This window comes from Bos taurus, chromosome Y (genome assembly GCF_002263795.3).
Source record: "Bos taurus isolate L1 Dominette 01449 registration number 42190680 breed Hereford chromosome Y, ARS-UCD2.0, whole genome shotgun sequence".
NCBI lineage: Eukaryota > Metazoa > Chordata > Mammalia > Artiodactyla > Bovidae > Bos > Bos taurus.
The window spans coordinates 50,409,046-50,432,735 of NC_082638.1; positions in this window are offsets into that span (position 1 = coordinate 50,409,046).

Sequence of the window (23,690 nt, forward strand, 5' to 3'; positions counted from 1 at the left end):
TTTTACTTCTCTTCTTTTCACAGCTATTTGTAAGGCCTACTCAGACACTCATTTTGCTTTTCTGCAGTTCTTTTCTATGGGGATGGTCTTGATCCCTGTCTTCTGTACAATGTCACGAACCTCTGTCCATAGTTCTTCAGGCACTCTATCTATCAGATCTACTCCATTAAATCTATTTCTCACTTCCACTGTATAATCATAAGTAATTTTGATATAGGTCATACCTGAATGAACTAGTGGTTTTCCCTACTTTCTTCAATTTAAGTCTGAATTTGGTAATAAGCAGTTCATGATCTGAGCCACAGTCAGCTCCTGGTCTTGTTTTTGTTGACAGTATAGAGCTTCTCCATCTTTGGCTACAAAGAATATCAATCTGATTTCGGTGTTGAACATTTGGTGGTGTCCATGTGTAGAGTCTTCTCTTGTGTTGACGGAAGAAGGTGTTTGCTATGACCAGTGCATTTTCTTGGCAAAACTCTATTAGTCTTTGCCCTGCTTCATTCTGTATTCCAAGGCCAAATTTGCCTATTCCTCCAGGTGTTTCTTGACTTCCAACTTTTGCATTCCAGTCCCCTATAATGAAAAGGACATCTTTTTTGATTATTAGTTCTAAAAGGTCTCATAGGTCTTCATAGAACCGTTCAACCTCAGCTTCTTCAGCATTACTGATTGGGGCCTAGACTTGGATTACTGTGATATTGAATGGTTAGTCTTGGAAATGAACAGAGAACAGTCTGTCGTTTTTGAGATTGCATCCAAGTACTGCATTTTTGGCTCTTTTGTTGACCATGATAGCTACTCCATTTCCTCTAAAGGATTCCTGCCCACAGTAGTAGATATAGTGGTCATCTGAGTTAAATTCACCCATTCCAATCCATTTTAGTTCGCTGATTCCTAGAATGTTCATGTTCACTCTTGCCATCTCTTGTTTGACCGCTTCCAATTTGCCTTGATTCATGGACCTGACATTCCAGGTTCCTATACAATATTGCTCTTTACAGCATTGTATCTTGCTTCTATCACCAGTCACATCCACAACTGGGTATTTTTTTTTTTTTTTTGCTTTGGCTCCATCCCTTCATTCTTTCTGGAGTTAGTAATCCACTGATCTCTCCAGTAGCATATTGGGCCCCTACTGACCTGGGGAGTTTCTCTTTCATTATCCTATCAGTTTGCCTTTTCATACTGTTCATGGGTTTCTCAAAGAAAGAATACTGAAGTGGTTTGCCTTTCCCTTTTCCAGTGGACCACATTCTGTCAAACCTCTCCACCATGACCCGTCCATCTTGGGCGGCCCCATGGGCATGGCACAGAGCACCGGCAGTTGCAATGGCGCACAGAGCATGGCGGAGAGGGTACCCCACGTCCGAGGTCAGGGACAGCAGCCAAGAGTGCCAGGTTGCGAAGGTGCAGGGATAGCTGAGAGGAGCTACCCCACGTCTGAGGTCAGGGGCGGTGGCAGGGAGGAGCTACCCCATGTCCAAGGTCAGGGACGGTGGCCAAGATTCCAAGGCTGCAACAGCGCAGGAGCAGCCCAGAGGAGCTACCCCATGTCCGAGGTCAGGGCCAACAGCTGAGAGAGCAAGGCTACAACAGCGCTGGAGCAGCCCATAGGAGCTACCCCACGTCTGAGGTCAGGGGCGATGGCTGGGAGGAGCTACCCCACGTCCGAGGTCACGGGCTGTAGCCAAGAGAAGCTTACCCGTGTCAAAGGTCAGGGGCACAGCAGGGAGGAGCTAAACCGTGTCAGAGGTCAGGGGCTGAGGCGGACAGTGCAAGGCTGCGACAGCACAAGAGCAGCCAAGAGCAGCTACCCCATACCCAAAGCTGGGGCAGCAGCTCAGATGAGTAACCCCAGGCCCAAGGAGCGGTGGCTGCGTGGGCTCAGGAGGGCCTAGAGGAGCTATTCCATGTTCAATTTCAGGATAGGTGCCGTGAGGAGATACCCCTCATCCAAGGTAAGGAGCAATGGCTGCGCTTTGCTGGAGCAGCCGTGAAGAGATACCCCATGACCAAGGTAAGAGAAACCCAAAAAAGATGGTAGGTGTTGCAAGAGGGCATCAGAGGACAGATACACTGAAACCATAATCACATAAAACTGAAGGCTACATATTCACCTTAATTATAGTTTCCTCGTTGTACACAAGCTATAGAGCTTAATTAGGTTGCTTTTTTTAAATTTTGTTTTTATTTCCTTTACTCTAGGCAATGGGTCATAGAGGATCTTGCTGTGTCTTATTTTAGAGTGGTTATACCTATGTTTTACTCTAAGGGTTTTATATTTTCTGGTCTTACATTTACATCTGTAATCCATTTTGAGTTTATTTTGAACATGGTGTTAGATACTGTTCTAGTTTCTACACATAGCTGTCCAGTTTTCCCAGTAACACTTTTTGAAGAAAATATATTTTTCGGTTGCATATTTTTGCCTCCATTGTCAAAGATAATGGGTGCATGAATTTATCTTTGGACTTTATATTTTGTTCCATTGGTCTGTATTTCTATGTTTGTGCAAGTTTCATACTCTCTTGATATCTTTGTGGTGTAGTCTTATCAGAAAGTTTGACTCTTCTAGTTCCATTCTTCTTTCTCAAAATTGCTTTGTCTCTTCAAAGTCTTATGTGTTTCCATGCAAATCATAAAATAATTTGTTCTAGTTTTATGAAAAATACTGTAGGTATTGCATTGAATCTATTGATTGTTTTGGGTGGTATACTCATTTTAACTATATCAATTAATCCAATCTAAGAACATGGTATGTTTCTCCATCTATATGTGTTTTGCTTTCTTTCATCAATGCTTATTTTGTATCTCTCTGGGTAAGTGAAAGTTGCTTAGTCATGTCTGACTTTTTGCAATCCCATGGATCATACAGTGTATGGAATTTGTAATTCTTCAGGCCAGAATACTGGAATAGATAGCCTTTCCCTTCACCAGAGGATCTTCTCAACCCAAGGCTCAAACACATTGTGTGCAGGTCTCACACATTGCAGGAGGATTCTTCACGTGCTAGGCCACAAGGGAAGCCCAAGAATACTACAGTGGGTAGCCTATCCCTTCTTCAGGGGATCTTCCTGACCCAGGAATTGAACAGGAGTCTCCTACATTGAAGGTAGCTTCTTTATCAATTGAGCTATCAGGGAAGCCCTTTGTCTTTTTATGCAAATTTATTTCTAGTTATTTTATTCCTTTCATTGCAATGATGAACAGGATTATTCCTTAATTTCTCTTTCTGAATTTTCATTGTTAGTGTATAGGAATATAAGGGTTTCTGTGTATTAATTTTATACCCTGCACATTTACTCAATTCATTGATTAACTCCAGTAATTTTCTGGTGGCATCTCTTGGGTTTTCTGTGTAAAGGATAATATCATGTGCAAATATAGAGAGTTTTACCTCTTCTTTTCCAATCAGGATTCTTTTTATATCTTTTTCTTCTTTGAAAAGTGTGGCTAGAATTTCCAAAACTAGTAGTGATGAGTATGGGCACCCTTGTCTTAATGCTGATTTTAAAGGAAATGTTTCAAGTTTTTCATTATTGATAATAATGTTTGAAGTGGTTTGGTCATATTAGGCTTTCATTATGTTGAGGTATGTTCCATCTATGACTACTTTGGCAGAGTTTTTTTTTTTTTTCATAAAAATCTCTGAATTTTATTGAATTCAAATTTGAATTTTCTTCTGTTTTGGAGAAGGCAATGACACCCCACTCCAGTACTCTTGCCTGGAAAATCCCATGGATGGAGGAGCCTGGAAGGCTGCAGTCCATGGCATTGCTAAGAGTCGGACACGACTGAGCGACTTCACTTTCACTTCTCACTTTCATGCATTGGAGAAGGAAATGGCAACCCACTCCAGTGTTCTTGCCTGGAGAATCCCAGGGACGGGGAAGCCTGGTGGGCTGCCGTCTATGGGGTCGCACGGAATCTGGCACGACTGAAGAGACTTAGCAGCAGCAGCTGTTTAGCCTCCAAATTATTTGTGTTTCCTCTATGTTTTTCTCCTGTAGTTGATATCTGATCTAACAACATTGTGATCAGAAAATATGCTTGAAAATATAATTTTTTGAAGTTTACCAAGGTTAGACGTGACCTTGGATGTGATCTGTCTTAAGATAATGTTCCATTTGCACTTGAGAATAAGGAGAAAATAGTGAAATCTATTCTTTTGGGGTGGGATGCCCTGTAGATATCAATTAGGTCAAACTGGTCTAATGTATCATCTAAAACATGAGTTTTCCTTATTGATTTTCTGTCCGGATGATCTGTCCATGTTATGAGTGAAGTATTAAAATCACCCAATACTATTGGTTAGTGTCTATTTCTGCTCTAATAGTTGTTGGCATTTGTCTCTTGTATTGAGGTGCTCCTACATGGGGTGCATATAGCTTCTTCTTGGATTGATACCTTGATTATTAGGTAATGCAACCTTCTTTGTCTCCTATAGTGGTCTTTGATTAAAGCCCATTTATCTGATATGAGTATTGCTTCTCCCACTTTCTTTTGCTCTCCATTTTCACAAAATAGCTTTTTCCTGGTCATCACTTTCACTCTGTACGTGTCCCTAATTATGAGGTGGTTTTCTTGCAGGCAGTATATTCTTATATTCATTCAGCCAGTCTTTGTATTTTCATTGGAGCTTTTAGCCCATTTATGTTTAAGGTAGTTGTTGCTAAGTATGATCTTGTTACCATTTACTATATATTTTTGTGGATTTATTTTGTAAAGCTTTTCTGTTTCCAATCTAGATAAGATCCTTCAGCATTTCCTGAAGTGCTGGTTTGGTGGTTCTGAATTCTAATTGCTTTTGTTTGTCTGTTAAGCTTTTGACTCCTCTTTTGAATTAGAATGCTATCCTTGTTGAATAGAGTAATCTTGGCTGTAGGTTTTTGCCTTTCATCACTTTAAGTATATCTTGCCATTCCTTTCTAAGCTGAAGAGTTTCTAGGGTAAGATCAGCTGTTATGCTTATGGGGATTCCCGTCTATGTTATTTGTTGTTATTCCTTTGTTTCCTTGAATATTTGTTCATTGTGTATATTTATTTGTTTGTTTTTATTTTGATTAATGTGTATTTTGATATGTTTTGTCTTGGATTTATCCCTGTGGAACACTCTGGGGTTTTTCATCTTAGATGTCTATTCCCTTTCCTATTTCAGGGAAGTTTTTAGCTATTTTCTCCTCAAATATTTTCTCATGCCCTTTCCTTTTGTCTTCTTTCTCCAAGAAACCTATGATTTAAATGTGGGGCATTTAACATTGTCCCAGAAGTTTCTGAGGCTGTCTTCATTTCTCTATTTTTTTTTTCCTGTTCTGCTTCATTTATTTCCAACATTCTATCTTCCAGCTCACTTAGTCCTTCTTCTGCTTCAGTTACTCTACTGTTTTTGTTGTACAGGGTGATTTCTATCTCAGTTATTGCATTGTTCATTATTGATTGACTATTCATTACTTCTTCTAGGTCCTTTTAAAACACCCCTTTGATCTTCTCAATACATGTCTAAAGTCTATTTATCTGTAGCTCCATTTATTTCCAAGACTTTGACTATTATTATGCTGAATTGTTTTTCCTGTAGACTTCTTATCTCCTCCTCTTTCATTGATTTGTTGACTTTTATTGTGTTCCTTCACCTGCTGGATATGTCTCTGTCTTTTCATGTTGTTTAGATGGCTGTCTTTGAGGTCTATTTTCTGCAAACGGGAGGGTCATCATTGCTGTTAATTGGTTAGACTCCTCCCAAGGTTTTCTAGTTGAAGGAATTATTTTATTGTTGTTATAGAAGATGGCTGTGGATCTCATTTTTTTCTGAGAGGCAATGCAGTGTTCATGAGAGAATTAGGGGGTTCTATTATGGCTTTGATTCCAGTTGAGCTATTTCAAATCCTAGAAGATGATGCTGTGGAAGTGATGCACTCAATATGCCAGGAAATTTGAAAATCTCAGCAGTGGCTCGGGACTGGAAAAGGTCAGTTTTCATTCCAATCTCAAAGAAAGGGAATGCCAAAGAATGCTCAAACTGCCCTACAGTTGCAGTCATCTCACATGCTAGCAAAGTCATGCTCAAAATTCTCCAAGCCAGGCTTCAGCAATACATCAAGTGTTAACTTCCAGATGTTCAAGCTTGTTTTAGAAAATACAGAGGAACCAGAGATCAAATTCCCAACATCTGCTGGATCTTTGAAAAAACAAGCAAGTTCCAGGAAAACATCTACTTCTGCAAAAGCCTTTGACTGTGTGGATCAAAATGAACTGGAAAATTCTGAAAGAGATGGGAATACCAGACCACCGGACCTGCCTCTTGAGGAGCCTGTATGCAGGTCAGGAAGCAACAGTTAGGACTGGACATTGAATAACAGACCGGTTCCAAATAGGAAAAGGAGTACCTCAAGGCTACATATTGTCACACTGCTTATTTACCTTCTATGCAGAGAAATGCTGGGCTGGAAGAAACAAAAACTGGAATCAAGATTGCCAGGAGAAATGTCAATAACTTCAGATATGCAGATGAAACCACCCTTATGGCAGAAAGTGAAGAGAAACTGAACAATCTCTTGATGAAAATAAAAGAGGAAAGCGAAGAAGTAGGCTTAAAGCTCTACATTAGGAAAACTGAAATCATGGCGTCCTGCCCCATCACTTCATGGAAAATATATGCACAAACAGAGGAAATGGTGGCAGACTTTATTTTGGGGAGGTGGGGGGTTACAAAATCACTGCAGATAGTGACTACAGCCATGAAATTAAAAGATGCTTACTCCTCCTAGAGAGCATAAAACAAGACCAGGAGCTAACTGTGGCTCAGATCAGGAAATCCTTATTTCCACATATTGACTTAAATTGAAAAAAGTAAGGAAAACCATTAGACCATTCAGGAATTACCTATATCAAATCCCTTATGATTATACAGTGGAAGTGAGAAATAAATTTAAGGGACTAGGTGTGATAGAGTGCCTGATGAACCATGGATGGAGACAGGTATCAAGATCATCCCCAAGAAAACAGAAATGCAAAAACTCAAAATGGGTGCCTGAGGAAGCCTTACAAATAGCTGTGAAATGAAGAGAAGGGAAAGGCAAAGGAGAGAAGGAAAGATATAGCCATTTGAATATAGAGTTGCAAAGAATAGCAAGGAGAGATAAGAAAGCCTTCCTTAGTGATCAGTGCAAAGAAATAGAGGAAAGTAATAGCATGGGAAAGACTAGAGAGCACGTCAAGAAAATTTGAGGTTCCAAGGGAATATTTCATGCAAAGATAGGCACAATAAGGACAGAAATGGTATGGACCCAACAGAAGCAGCAGATATTAAGAAGAGTTGGCAAAGATTACACAGAAGAACTGTCCATAAAAGATCTTCACAATCCAAATAATCATGATGATCTGATCTCTCACCTAGGTCCAGACATCTTGGAATGTGAAGTCAAGTGGGCCTTAAGAAGCATCACTATGAACAAAGTTAGTGGGAGTGATAGAATTGCAGTTGAGCTATTTAAAATCCTAAAAGATTATGCTATGGAAGTGCTGCACTCAATATGTCAGCAAATTTGAAAAACTCAGCAGTGGCTCGGGACTTTAAAAGGTTAGTTTTCATTCCAATCCCAAAGTAAGGCAATGCCAAAGAATGCTCAAACTACTGCACATTTGCATTCATCTCACATGCTAGTAAAGTAATGCTAAAAATTCTCCAAGCCATGCTTCAGCAATACATGAACCGTAAACTTCAAGCTGTTCAAGCTGGTTTTCGAAAAGTCAGAGGAAACAGAGATCAAATGGCCAACATCCACTGGATCATCAATCAAGCAAGGGAGTTCCAGAAAAAGATCTACTTTTGCTTTATTGACTATTCCAAAGACTTTGACTGTGTGGATTACAATAAACGTTGGGAAATTCTGAAAGAGATGGGAATACCAGAGCACCTGACCTGCCTCTTGAGAAGCCTCTATGCAGGCTAGAAAACAGCAGTTTGAACGGGACATGGAATGACTAGCTTCACATAGGATAAGGAATATGTCAAAGTTGTATATTGTCACACTGCTTATTTAACTTCTATGCAGAGTACCTCATGAGAAACACTGTGCTGGATGAAGCACAAGCTGGAATCAAGTTTTCCAGGAGAAATAACCTCAGATATGCAGATGACACCACCCTTATGGCAGAAAGGGAAGAACTAAAGAGTCATTTAATGAAATCAAAAGAGGAGAGTGAAACGTTGGCTTAAAGCTGAAAACTAAGATCATGGCATCTGATCCCACCACTTTATGGCAAATTGAAGGGCAATCAATGTTTGACTTTCTTTTGAAGGGCTCCAGAATCACTGCAGATGGTGATTGAAGCCATGAAATTCAAAGATGCTTACTTCTGGGAAGGAAAGTTATGACCAACCTAGACAGCATACTAAAAAACAGAGACATTATCTTGCCGACAAAGGTCTGTCTAGTCAAAGGTATGGATTTTCTAGTAGTCATGTATGGATGTGAGAGTTGGACTATCATTTATGAAACGAGATGCCAGTCCAGGTTCGATGCACTATACTGGGTGCTTGGAGCTAGTGCACTGGGACGACCCAGAGGGATGGAATGGGGAGGGAGGAGGGAGGAGGGTTCAGGATGGGGAACACATGTATACCACTGGTGGATTCATTTTGATATTTGACAAAACTAATACAATTATGTAAAGTTTAAAAATAAAATAAAATTTGAAAAAAAAAAAAGTTGAGCATCAAAGAATTGATGCTTTTGAACTATATTGTCGGAGAAGTCTCTTGAGAGGCCCTTGTACTTCAAGGAGATCCGACAAGTCCATCCTAAAGGAGATCAGTCCTGAATATTCATTGGAAGAACTGACGCTGAAGATGAAACTCCAATAATTTGGCCACCAGATGCAAAGAGCTGACTCATTTAAAATGACCCTGATGCTGGGAGAGATTGAGGTCCAGAGGAGAAAGGTATGACAGAGGATGAGGTGGTTGGATGGCATCACTGATTCAGTGGACATGAGTTGAGTAAACTTTGGGAGTTGGTGATTGACAGGGAGGCCTGGTGTGCTGCAGTCCATGGGGTTGCAAAGAGTCAGACACAACTGAGTGACTGAATTTAGAAGAGTGCCTTGTAATTTTCTTGAGTGTGTTCTTGTTTTGCTGGAAGATTAGCATGGGTTGTCTTGCACTGGAGCTTGCTGCTCTTGGATGGAGCTTGCTTTCAGTGTAGGCATGTATCCTTTTGGATGGGATCTTGTCTATCACTCTTCCCTGGGGCCAGGGGTTCTATGATGATCCAAAGTTCTGGAGCTGAGCTACCTGCCTCTGGTTTTTGGTCCCCCTCTTGCAGTAACCTCAAGACTACACTTTCAACATTGCACAGAAGACAAAACCCCATGTTAGTGGTGAAATAACTCCACATCCTGGACAGTCAAAGAGATCCACAGCATTATATATAGAAAAGAAGAGGGAAGAGCTAGATAGAGGTGATCAGGAGGAGAAAAGAAAGTCAAAAGGAAAGAGAGCAATTAAGCCTGTAATCAAATCCCTGAGTGAAAATGGATATTAAAAAATAGACTCTTAATACTACAAAATGCATAACAAATTCCAGAAAGCAAAAATTAAAAAACCTAGACTAGAATTTGAACTCCCAAATGTACAATATAAAATAAACTGCAACATAATTGAACACAAAAATTAGAAAAAATATTCTGGGGTCAGTTCAGTGTCAGGTTATCCCTTGTTCTAGCTTGCACTTTTTCTCAAAGTCCACAATTGTCCTTAAATGCAATTTTACTGCTTAATTTTAATCTGTTGCACCTGCCACTTCTTGAGTGGTTCCCCGGTCTTATCTTTACTTAGGCTGGCCTCCTCTGCTTGCAAGTCTCTTCAGTGTCTAATCTGAGCCCTGATAGGAAGAGGTGACAATAGACCCTTATTCAGGGTCATTTGCTCTGTTTTGCTGTGGAGAGGCAGGAACACTGCAAACAAATACCACTGGGATTTGTGGGTAGCCTTTGTTGTGAATGGACAGCACAGGGTCTGCCAAAGTCCAAGGTGATGTACACTTCTCAGATCCAGCCACTCAAGCTCCTGGATGTCCCTTGAGGGCACAGTTACAGAAGGGCCATGGATCTCACGCACTTCCCAGGCCCAAGCTACCTAGGGTCCATCCTGTGCTAGGCGTGAAGTCCCAGGTTGGCCGTGTGTCTCCTGCACTTCCCAGGTCCAAGCTGCTCAGATTCCCAGGTGTTGTATGAAGGCTCAGCCCCAGTTGAACCATGTATCTCTTGCTCTTCCCAGGCCCAAGCAGTCCAGACTCCCCAGTTCTCTGTTTGGGGCACAGTCCCAGGTGGGTTCTTTGTCTCCTGCACTTCCAAGGCCCAAGCTGCTCATATTTCTGGGTGTTCTATGAATGCCCAGTCCCAGTTGAGCCATGCATCTCCTGCTATTCCCAGGCCAAAGTGGCCTGGTGTTCTGCCAGAGCATAGTCCCGGGTGGGCCCTTTGTCTAATGCACTTTCCAGGTCCAAGCTGCTCAGGTTCCAGAATGTTCCAGAGTACACTCTTCCAGAGAGCCACTCAGGTTTTCAGGATAGCTGTGATGTCATAGTTCCTGGTGGACCATGTTTTTCGTGCACTGCTCAGGTTCATTCTGGTCAGTTTCTCAGATACTCCACAAGGATACAGTCCATGCATGGTGAGCTGTGCATCTCCTCAGAGGAGTTGCTCTCAGGTTATGACACTCTTGGCAGCCATAAACTGTCCCAGATCTCAGGAAGTCATGGTTAGTGGCTGCTCATGAATAGAGTCTGCTCACAGCTTGGCAGGAGATGCAGTCTCCTGGGCCTAAAAGGTTATGGCCTTCTGCCTCTGGTTGTCAACATTCTGAATTTTTGCCTCCTGGGAGGTCCATAAGGAAAGCTAGTGTGCTCTCCTTCAGTAAATACTAGGGCATAGTCTGTTCTGTAAGCATGTCAGGGGTTGCAGTGTGGTCTTAGAGCCTTCCCGTGGGAACATTCCTTTTCTTTGTTTATTTTTCTCTCTCTGGCATTATGTGCTTCCGCCTGCTACATCACATTAGTTCTCTCAGAGTGTCTGTAGAGCATTCAAACCCCATCTTTATTCTAAGGACTGAAGATGCAGAGGGCGCCCCTGTACAAAGCCCCCACTCACTGTGGGTGGACACGAGACTGTGAGGCAATTCCCCACTAAAAATTGCTTTTTTGGCTTGAATTCTGAGATGGTGGTGTGGGGTGGTTATACCACCCTCTGAGATTCCAAAGAGGCCCACTGAATCAACCTCTGAGAGGGTTTCCTGTCGTATGGAAACTTTTCCTTCTCTAAAAGCTTAAGGTGGATAGTGCTGGATTTGGGGTGGTGTGGGGTGGCTATACCACCCTCTGAGATTCCAAAGAGGTCCACTGAATCAACCTCTGAGAGGGTTTCCTGTGGTATGGAAACTTCTCCTTCTCTAAAAGCTTAAGATGGATAGTGCTGGATTCATGATCTCTGAGAAGAAGATTTAACTTCAGGACTAAGGACCAGGCTTGATCACTCAAGAGTTCTTGTATATCAGAGTTTTATTAAAGTAAGAAAAGGAACAGAGAAAGCTTCTGACATGGACATCAGAAGGGGGCCAGAGAATGCCCCCCTTGCTAGTGTTAGCCAGGGAGTTACATACATTTTAATTTAGTTATTATAATACATCAAAAGCATGTCTGAAATTTGTGAAAATTTTACCAGACCTACTCCCACAATTTATATTTTAGGATAACAGGATTAGAAGTTAACAATAGAAAGATCCTGCCAGACCCACTCCCATAATATAGCTTCTAAAATATAAGGATTCGTCAGAAGGTTTTCAGGGAGGAGAAACTGTCCTCAAGCATGATACACTGTTGCTATATAATTCTAATTACAGAGTTTAAACTGAATTGTTTGCTGTGTAATCATCATTTCAAGGTTTAAAGAAAAAACAAAACAAAACATTTTCTGTGACTAAGACTAATGAATATAGAGAAAAACAAACAAGCAAGCAATTCTCCTCCTTGAGAATTCCAGAACCCTACCTCCTCCTCAAGAATCCGGATATCTTTCTCTTCTTTGGGTAGGCCAGACTTCTTATCAATCTGCATAGGAATTGACTCTCTCTCCCCAACACAAGTTCAGTTCAGTTTCTCAGTCATGTCCAACTATTTGTAACCCCAAGGACTGTGACACACCAGACTCCTCTGTTCATCACGAACTTCCATAGCTTGCTCAAACTCATCTCCATTGAGTTAGTGATGGACTCAATCTCATCCTGTCTTCTGCTTCTTCTCCTGCCTTCAATCTTTCTCAACACTGGGGTCATTTGCAAGAGTCAGTTATTTGCATCAGGTGGCCAAATTCAGCTTTAGCACCAGTGCTTCCAATAAATATTCAGGACTGAATGTCTTACTTACTAATTTTATTCCCTGCTCTCCAAGGGACTCTCAAGAGTCTTCTCCAACACCACACTTCAAAAGCATCAATTTTTCAGGGCTCAGCTTTCTGTATAGTCCAACTCTCACATCCATATATGACTACTGGACAAATTATAGCTTGGACTAGAAAGACTTTTGTTGGCAAAGTAATATCTCTGTTTTTAAATATCCTGCCTAGGTTGGTCATAGCTTTTCTTTCAAGAAGCAAGTATCTTTTAATTTTATGCTGCAGCCACCATCTACAGTGATTTTGAAGCCAAGACAATAAAGTCTCTCAGCCTTTCCATTGTTTCCCCATCTGCGGCTGCTACTGTTGCTAAGTCACTTCAGTCGTGTCCGACTCTGTGTGACCCCATAGACGTCAGCCCACCAGGCTCCCCTGCCCCTTGGGTTCGCCAGGCAAGAACACTGGAGGCTGCCATTTCCGTCTCCAATGCAGGAAAGTGAAAAGTGAAATCTCTCAATCATGGGGCCAGAAGGCATGATCTTCGTTTTTGAATGTTGAGTTTTAAGCTGGCTTTTGCACTCTCCTGTTTCACTTTCATCAAGAGGCTCTTTAGTCCCTCTTCACTTTCTGCTATATGGGTTTTGTCATCTATGTATCTCAGGTTATTGCTATTTCTCCCAGCAATTTTGATTCCAGCTTGTGCTTCATCCAGTCTGGCATTTCACACGATGTGCTCTTCATCTAATTTAAATAAGCAGGGTTACAATTCAGAACCAGTCCATTGTTGCGTATCTGATTCTAGAATCAGTCTCTATCCCTAAATCCTTTGTCTCTCTTTTCTTGTTTATCTCTTCTCCTCCCTCATTATGAGCAAATTGATTGGCCTTTCTGGTGTCCTCTGCCAGCATATAGAAATGGTTTAGTGAAAGTTACTCCATATCCTGACAATCCGTTGAGGTATTTACTGGGGAAAAATTGAACTCCTTCTCATATGTCACTGCCACCTTAGGACGAGTCTACCGAGTTTATATTCAAAGGTATGCATTCTGCCCCTGTTAAGCAAGTACTCTAAAGTAGGAATACTCTCAATGTAGTACCATCGAGTACTATTGAGCTCACAGTGTGAAACATGCATGTAACGAAGCTACTGAGCTCACCCTCTGTAGTATGCATCCAGCAACTACTTGTGCCCCACTCTGTGACAATTATGCTGCAGCTCATGATCTGGCACTCATGAGTGTATGAAGCACTACTTCTGATTATGCATGCAGCAACTACTGAGGTTGAAATCAGGACTTTGCATTCTGCTTTTACTGAGAATTGAATTAGAACAGGTATACTAATTAGCTTGCACTCTGGAACATACATTACAACTCTAGAGCATAAGTATCACAACCAAGTGTGCCTGCACTCTGGACCTGGGATGCCGTAACAACTGAAAATGCAAGAAGCTTTTCACAACTACTGACCCCTGATTTCAAACCACTGCTGCTGCTGCCGCCAAGTCACTTCAGTAGTGTCCGACTCTGTGTGACCACATAGACAGCAGCCCACCAGGCTTCCATATCCCTGGGATTCTCCAGACGAGAATACTGGAGGGGGTTGCCACTTCCTTCTCCAATGCATGTATGCATGCTAAGTCGCTTTAGTCTTGTCCGACTCCGTGCGAACCTATGGAGAGCAGCCCAGCAGGTTCCTCTGTCCATGGAATTCTCCAGGCAAGAATATTGGACTGGGTTGCGATTTCCTTCTCCGATTTCAAAGCACACATGCTACAAACAAGACTTTTGCACTCTGGAATATGCGCTTGTCAATACTGAGACCACCATCAGAGGACGCACGCTAGAACTACTTAGTTTCTAATCTGGATCACCCTTTCTGCCACTATTGAGATTATTGACAAAATTTAGAACAAGTGCCTTGCTGTCACTGAGACTGCACAGTAGAGCATACATCCCATCACTCCTGAACCCGGGTTATTGAGAATATGGCCTGCCACTACTGAGCCTGTCCCTAAAACATGCCTGTTGGAAGTACACATACACTTTTGGTATATTACACTCTGGATTCTGCATCCCTGCACTACTGAAATTGCCTTCCAGAACAAGAGTTCATTGCCTGCTGAATATTCACTCTAAACAATAAAAATCACAATAATTAGCTTGTTGCTTTATAGGTAAGTCAGGCCACTACTCAACCTGCGCTGTAGTTCAGGTGTGCCTAAACAATTACTGAACTTGCACTCTGATGTTTGTTTACTTCTGGACACACCTGAGCCAGCACTCCTATGGACATAGTGAGTTTGAACACTGGAGGACATGGTACACCTCTACTGAGCATGAGTTCAAGGGCAGGCATCCGGGCTCTGCAGAGAACATGCTCTAGTTTCACACATTCCATAGTAACTGAACTTGCAATTGGGAGTACAGCTCTCATGACTACAGAGTGCACACATTTTATCATGGGTTTTGCACTACTGCGGTTTACTCAGGAACATATCTCCCATCATGACTGTGTGTGCCTTCAAGAGCCAATGTTCTGACACTACAGAGACTATGCTGTAGAGTAAGAATGCCTGAGCTACACACCTGCACACTGAATCATGCATCCCAGCAGTATCAATCCTAGTACTATAGCACACCTGTCACTTCTGAGTCCTTACACTAAGCAGGCATGGCACAGCTAGTGAGCATGTGGCCTAGAGCATGTGTGTGGCCAATACTAATTTTGCACTCTGAAGCATGTGTCTTGCCACTTGTAAGCGGTTCAGCTACTGATTTTGCACCCTGTTACACTATTTAATCACTGCTGAGCCTGCCTTATAGACCATGAGTTCCACTACTACTAATCTTGCCCCATGGCCTGTGAGCTTAAAGTAGTGATCCCACACTCTGCAGCTGAAATTTGCCAATGACTTGGCTTGCCCGCTGTTGCATATTTCCCCCAACTCTTCTTCCTGTACTCTAGAGCATGTGTCCCAGCTACTGAATTTGCACTCTGGAGGACCTATTCCAGGAAAGTGGAGGTTGCATTATAAAACACATATCCTACCCACGAGTGAACCATCATTCTAGATCAACTGTGTCACCACTAGTGACTTTGAATTCTGAAGCATTAAAGTCACTTCCCTGAAGTATTGCTCTAGAAGGTGTGTGCAACCATCACTCCAGTGGCATTTTATATCAGCCATTATGCTGCTAGCCATCCAGCACTCTAGACTGTATAAGTTGTGAGTAGTGTACCTGTGTTCCACAGCTACATCTATGGATGATCTTCCACAACTAGAGACTTGGTGTATACTTCATATTTCCTGCCTCAATTGATCATGTGTCACAACACACATATGCCACAACCCATGTGCTTGCACTGTTGAGGACTTATCTTCCCACTACTGAGCTTGTGTGGCAGAACAGGCATATCACATTTTCTCAGTTTGATCTCTGGATATGCATCCAAAAATAAAAACCCAGCGTTCAAGAGAATATGTCCCTCACTTACTGAGTGTGCACTCTTAAGCAAGTGTACTGCAACTCCTGAGACAACACTCTGAAGCACATGTAATGCAGGCATGCTTCATCTGCTGAACTTAGCTCTTCAGCATGCATCTCAACATTGAAGCACACTTTAGACACACCCCTGGTAATACAGAACCATGATCTAGAGCAAGTATGGTTCGAATACTGAATCTTTGCTTTAGAGAACTTGTTCTTTGTCTCCTGAGAGTGTACTTTTGAGGATTCTCCCCACCAGTACTAAGACTGTATTCTAGAGCGGACATGACACAAATAGTAGGATGGCAGTTTGCAGCCTGCATACATCACTACTGTGTCTGAGCTCTAGCATAGAAGTATTGAAACTACTTAGCTTGCAATCTGGAGCATACATTCTGCCACTAGTGTGCTTGCATTTTAGAACAGGCTGTCTGAAGCTATCCCATTGGCAGTGGCAACATGCTTCCAGCCACTACTGAATGAACACTAGAGCACAGTTCCTACCATTACTGAGCATGTACTCTACCACAAGATGACTAAAACGTCTCAGTTGCATTGTGGAGCATACCTCTTTCCACAACTGAACTTGCATTCTACAGCAAATGTTACACAACGACTGATCTTGTGCTCTAGAATTGGCACACCATAAATAATTTTCGTAATATTTGAACCATGTGTCTGGCCAATAGTAAATCAATGCTTTAGATCAGCTGTGCTAAAATCACTGAGCTTGCCCTCAGGTGTATGTCTGAACTCACATTTTATAGCACACCTACTGCCACTGTGGATTCTGTGCTCTAAAACTATCTTGAGATGAGAGAACAAGATGGTGGAGCTGTAGGTAGATGTGGAATACATCTCTCTGTGGATACATCAGGCATACACCTTCAGACACAGACAAGTAATCAAAACATCAGCTGAAAGCAGACAGGAGTGCCTGACCAGTGGAAAAGAATATATAGAACCACGCAAAACTCAGTAGGATGAAAGAACTGGGGGGAAAATCATGAGTCTTATTAGGACTGAATCAGCCCTGAGTGGGTGAAGGAGGGGTCTAATCCCATATTGGAGGGCTTGTCTGAATCATAGAATAAACATTTAAAGCTGAGAGTGAGACAACTGATCTGTGGATAACTAGATGTAATGAGAATCAGTGAGTCCTTGCTACAGCTGTACATACCCCAGCCAAGGATATGTGTCCCCTGAAAGGCACAGTGGCTGGGAGCTGGAATTGAGGGATTCTAGAGCGATTCCTGGGCGAAGGCTGCTGTTTACTGTGGCGAGATGGAGAGAGGGGCTGTGAGGGAGGAAACTGTGCTAGGATACGCCTGTGGAGGAAAGCCAGGCAGCCAAGGAAGCAAGGCGATATCACTGAGTCACATGTATGGGGGTGGAGCAATCACCATAGCCTCTCTCTCTCCACATGATAGCATCAGCAGTTACTACAATAGTGAGGCTGACCCATCAAATGCTGAACACACTGAAATACAGAGCAGGACACCACCCAGGTGCTCCTTTAAGTGCCCAAAACTAGAGTCAAACCCTACTCACGATGCTTCTTTAAGTGCCTGATGCACTGATCTACAGAGTAGGACCCCAGCCAGGGAGGTATCTCTATGTGCTGACACATTGAACAACAGGGAAGGATTCCAGGCAACGAAGCCTTCTAAGTGCCTCAATGGGTGGAACTAGGGAGAAAGACTGGCAAAAGAGGCCTTCTGATCGCCAGCTACAAGAAGCTCAAAAAAAGACTCTGATAGGGTCATAACTCCTGTGGTCTAGTCAGTTCTGTGTCCCTGAACCCTGTACACTTGGCACCACCAGGGTCCTTGAAAGCCAAGCACCTGCTCCACTTTCACAATTAACTCTCACTGGAGAAAAGCTGCCACAGGTGAAAACAAAACAAACAAAAAAAACTTGCAACATTTTGCACTCGTTTGCTTCAGTCCTGTCTAACACTTTGTGGGACACATTTCACCACTACAGAGAACAAGCTCTAAAATACATATACGGGAACAACTGACCTTTTCCAGTCTTGTTGCCACTGCTGAATTTTCCAAATTTGCTGGCACATTGAATTCAGCAATTTCACAGAACTATCTTTTAGGATTTGAAATCGCTCAACTGGGGTTCCATATCTCCACGAGCTTTGTTTGTATTGATGCTTCCTAAGGCTGATTTGACTTCATGTTTCAGGATGTCTGGCTCTAGGTGAGTGATCACATCATCATGATTATCTGGATCATGAAGATTTTTTCTGTATAGTTCTTCAATCTTTTCTGTATAGATTCTCGCTACCTCTTCTTAATATCTTCTGCTTCTTTTAGGTCCATACAATTTCTGTCCTTTATTGTGTCCATCTTGGCATGAAATATTCCCTTGGTATCGCTAATTTCCTTGAAGAGATCGCTAGTCTTTCCCAACTATTGTTTTCCTCTATTTCTTTGCATTGATCACTGAGGAAGGCTTTTTTATCTCTCCTTGCTATTCTTTGGTAATCTGCAGTCATATGGGTATATCTTCCCTTTTCTCCTTTGCCTTTTGCTTCTCTTCTTTACTTAACTATTTGTAAGGCCTCCTCAGACAACCATTTCGCCTTTTGGCATTACTTTTCTTGGGGATGTTCTTGGTCACTGCCTCCTGTACAATTTCATGAACCTCCATCTGTAGTTCTTCAGGCACTCTATCAAATCTATTCCCTTAAATCTTTTGTCACGTCCACTATATAATCATAAGGGATCTGATTTAGGTCATACCTGAATCATAAGTAGAGAGTGAAAAACTTTGCTTAAAGCTCAACATTCAGGGAAAAAAAAAAAAAAAAAAGATCATGGCCTCCAGTCCCATCACTTCATGGGAAATAGATGGGGAAACAATGGAAACAGTGTCAGACTTTATTGGGGTGGGGCTCCAAAATCACTGCAGAGGGTGATTGCAGCCATGAAATTAAAAGATACTTACTCCTTGGAAGGAAAGTTATGACCAAACTTGATAGCATATTCAAAAGCAGAGATATTACTATGCCAACAAAGGTCCATCTAGTCAAGGCTATGCTTTTTCCAGTAGTCATGTATGGATGTGAGACTTGGACTGTGAAGAAGGCTGAGCACCAAAGAATGGATGCTTTTGAACTCTGGTGTTGGAGAAGACTCTTGAAAATCCCTTGGACTACAAGGAGATCCAACCAATGCATTCTGAGTGAGATCAGCCCTGGGATTTCTTTGGAGGGAATGATGCTGAAGCTGAAACTCCAGTACTTTGGCCACCTCATGTGAAGAGCTAACTCATTGGAAAAGACTCTGATGCTGGGAGGGATTGGGGGCAGGAGGAGAAGGGGACGACAGATGATGAGATGGCTGAATGGCATCACTGACTCGATAGACATAAGTCTGAGTGAACTCCGGGAGTTTGTGATGGACAGGAAGGCCTGGCATACTGCGATTCATGGGGTCACAAAGAGTCGGACACAACTAAGCGACTGAACTGAACTGAATCATCTAGTGGTCTTCTCTACTTTCTTCAATTTAAGTCTAAGTCTATAACATTAGTTACACAAATACTGAGCTTCCACTCTGAACCTGCCTTCTTACAAGTATTTTCCAACATTTTAGAGAACTTTTGCTGCACCTATTTATCTTCACTCTGAAACACATATACCGTCACTCCTGAAACGACGCTCAAGTGCATGCATTTAACTCCTACTGAACCTCTGTTCCAGAGTAGGCATGCCGATCTACTAAGCTTGCATTCTGCCACATGCATCTTCCACTACTTAGACTATGATACTGAGGTCATGCTGCAAAAACATAGTTGCAATCTCAAGCTTATCTTCTTTGACTTTCAGCCTCTATACCAGCACATATGGTCTGCCCCTCCTATGTCCACTTTCTTTCTTTCTTTATTGTTTTGTTTTTTGGTTTATGCAACTTTAATGAAGAAAAATAAATCAATTACTAGCAGAGCTATTAGTTGGTCATTCATCCATTGACAACTTGCATCATTTATTCAGTGCTATATTAAACAGTGTATTGGAAGATAGATTAACTAATAGCTCCAAGCCTCCTAACAATTTAAAGGAAAATTACAAAATGTTTTGAGACCCTATTTTGGAATACAAAGGGTGTTTGACTTCCAATTTCCATTCTCTGTAGAACAAGAACAGGTCATTCCTTTATTGACATGCATAAAATACATCACATTTTCTGTTCTGCTGATGCTATAAATTCAATACCAATTCTCCAGCCATATCAGTTATGAGCATAAAGTATATCATGTAACCTCAAATCTCTAACAGTGGAAGGCTTAAAAAAGAATGGACGCTGTTAGAATAATGCTGCTTCCTTTGATGTGACAACTCAGCATCCATCTCCCTCCCTCTCAGATGATTCTTCAGCATGTTAGAGCAGTGAGGAATGGTTTTAGTCTCATAAGCAAGTTAGAGTGAAGACATTGGCCACATAATACACATGCTCCATTTTTTTTTTTTTTAATTTTGAATCTTGGGCAACTGTTCTCTTGTAACTACTTTACAGTTTCTAAAAGCAGTTATTGTCCAAAGCTGGAAGAACTTAAGTCTTCTCAGATGAGCATGTGAATGAATGGAGGGAGGTAAACAAAAAATAAAATTAAAAAAGATGAGGTCTGATAGGGGAGCAGCCAGATAAGAAAAAAAAAAAAAAAACAGTAATTTAAATTTTATTCCAGCTATAATGCAGGTTAGTCTGACTTTAAGCATCACATGGCATACTTCTGAGTCCATTCCCGAGATACTCTGTTGTACTTATCTCTGTCTGTTTTATACATCCGTGCAATCTCTGGTACTAGGGGGTCATCTGGGATTGGATCACATAGCAGTGAACAAATGGATAAAAGAACTTTAGAAATAATTAAAGCAGGAGACCACTGTGATCTTAGAATATCGAGACAAATGCTGCCATTACTGTTAATATTTGGATGATAAATTCTTGTTGTAAATGCAACCTTAGGTAGTTTGAAGGGGTAGTCTGTAGGAAAATGAATTGTCAAAAAGAATACACCGCCTTGATAAGGGCTGTCATTAGGTCCCATAATTGTGGCTTGCCAATGAAACATATCATCCCCAACTGGACCTGCAGAACATTGTGCTGGAGGGTCACGGGCCAAATCACTAAGTTCCTTATTAATCCATTTCAGCGCCAGAGTCTGTGCTTTTCATCTGGCTCCTCACTATTTCGGTGTGTGCTTGAAGGTCCCGCCAAACTCTTGATTATCCCGGTGGCTGGGAAGGATTGACTCTTCGTCTCACACCAGCTCTGCCAGACACAGGCGCCTTCTTATTAAACAGATAGGAGGTTGGACTTGGAGGGCGGGGGCCGGAGGCGGGTCATGGGCTGGGGGGAAGGGCCCTAAGTCCACTTTCTTTTTTTTTTTTTTTTAATTTTATTTTATTTTTAAACTTTACATAATTGTATTAGTTTTGCCAAATATCAAAATGAATCCACTACAGGTATACATGTGTTCCCCATCCTGAACCCTCCTCCCTCCTCCCTCCCCATACCATCCCTCTGGGTCGTCCCAGTGCACTATCCCCAAGCATCCAGTATCGTGCATCGAACCTGGACTGGCATCTCATTTCTTACAGGATATTTTACATGTTTCAATGCCATTCTCCCAAATCTTCCCACCCTCTCCCTCTCCCACAAAGTCCATAAGACTGTTCTATACATCAGTGTCTCTTTTGCTCTCTCGTACACAGGGTTATTGTTATCATCTTTCTAAATTCCATATATATGCATTAGTATACTGTATTGGTGTTTTTCCTTCTGGCTTACTTCACTCTGTATAATAGGCTCCAGTTTCATCCACCTCATTAGAACTGATTGAAATTTATTCTTTCTAATGGCTGAGTAATACTCCATTGTGTATATGTACCACAGCTTTCTTATCCATTCATCTGCTGATGGACACCTAGGTTGCTTCCATGTCCTGGCTATTATAAACAGTGCTGCCCCAATGTTCATCACAGCACTTTCTTGAGTAGGTATAAAACAACTGTTGAGGTTGTATTCTGGATCATGTCCATGCTATTTCTAAATGCATTTTTTTTTAATTTCTTCTAATTTCTTTTTACAAAAATGATTTATTTAATTGGAATAGAATTACTATGTATTACTGTGATGGTTTTTGACATATAGATCAACATGAACCAGCCACATGAAAATATGTATCTCCCTATCCTGAACACAACTCAAACCTTCCTTATTACCCCATGATTCTGGGTTCTTCCACAGCACAAGAGTTGGGTGCATCTTTCATATGCTGAACTTGCACTGATCATCTCTTTTATATATGGTAATATACCTGTTCCAATGCTATGTTCTCAAATCATCCCAGTCTAAGAGTCTGTTATTTATATGTGGGTCTTCTTTACTAGCCTCCACGTGGGTAGGGTTATTGTTACTGTCTTCCTAAATCCAATTTATATGCATTAATGAGCAATATTTGCCTCTCTCTAACTTTTTTCCCTCTGAATAATAGGCTGTAGGTTGAACTGCCTCATTAAAAGTGACACAAATATATGCCTTTCTGTAGCTGAGTAATATTTCATTTGTATATATACCACAACTTCCTTATATATTCATCTGCTGATGTGCATCTAGATTACTTCCATGTCATAGCTATTGTAAAGGCAATTTCAATAAACATTGGGGTACATGTGTTATGTTCCATCCTAATTCCCTCTGGGTATATGCAAAGAAGTGGGGTTTCTGGGTCATATGACAGGTCTAGTCCAAGTTTCTCAAGGAATCTCCAAACTGTTCTGTGTTTGTGTTTGTGTTACGGGCAACAGTGTATTAGGGTTAACTTTTCTCCACAGCCTTTCCAGGATTTCTTGCTTGTAGAATTTCTGGTGATGGCCACTCTGAACAGTGTGAGATGACTGCTCATTACAATTTTAATTTTCATTTATCTAATGATGAATGATGTTAAGCATATTTCATGTGTTTATTAGACATCCATATGTCTTCTTTAAAGAAATGTCTATTTAGAGCTATTGGCCCCTTTTAATGATGCTGTGAAAGTGCTGCACTCAATATGGCAGTATATTTGGAAAACTCAGCAGTGGCCAAAGGACTCGAAAAGGTCAGTTTTCATTCCAATCCCAAAGAAAGGCAATGCCAAAGAATTCTCACATCACCATGCAATTGCACTCATCTCACATGCTAGTAAAGAAATGCTCAAAATTCTCCAAGCCAGGCTTCAGCAATATGTGAATTGTGAACTTCCAGATGTTCAAGTTGGTTTTACAAAAGGCAGAGGAACCAGAGATCAAGTTGCCAACATCTGCTGGATCATTGAAAAAGCAAGAGAGTTCCAGAAATTCATCTGTTTCTGCTTTATTGTCTATGTGGAAGCCTTTGAGTGTGTGGATCACAATAAACTGTGGAAAATTCTGAAAGAGATGGGAATACCAGACCACCTGACCTGACTCTTGAGAAACCTATATGCAGGTCAGGAAGCAACAGTTAGAACTGTACATGGAACACATACTGGTTCCAAATAGGAAAAGGAGTATGTCTAGGCTGTATATTGTCACCCTGCTTGTTTAACTTATATGCAGAGTACATCATGAGAAACACAGGGCTGGAGGAAGCACAAGGTGGAATCAAGATTGCCAAGAGAAATATCAATAACCTCAGATATGCAGATGATACCATCCTTCTGGCAGAAAGTGAAGAGGAACTAAAATGACTCTTGATCAAAGTGAAAGAGGAGAGTGAAAAAGTTGGCTTCAAGCTCAACATTCAGAAAATGAAAATCATGGCAACTGGT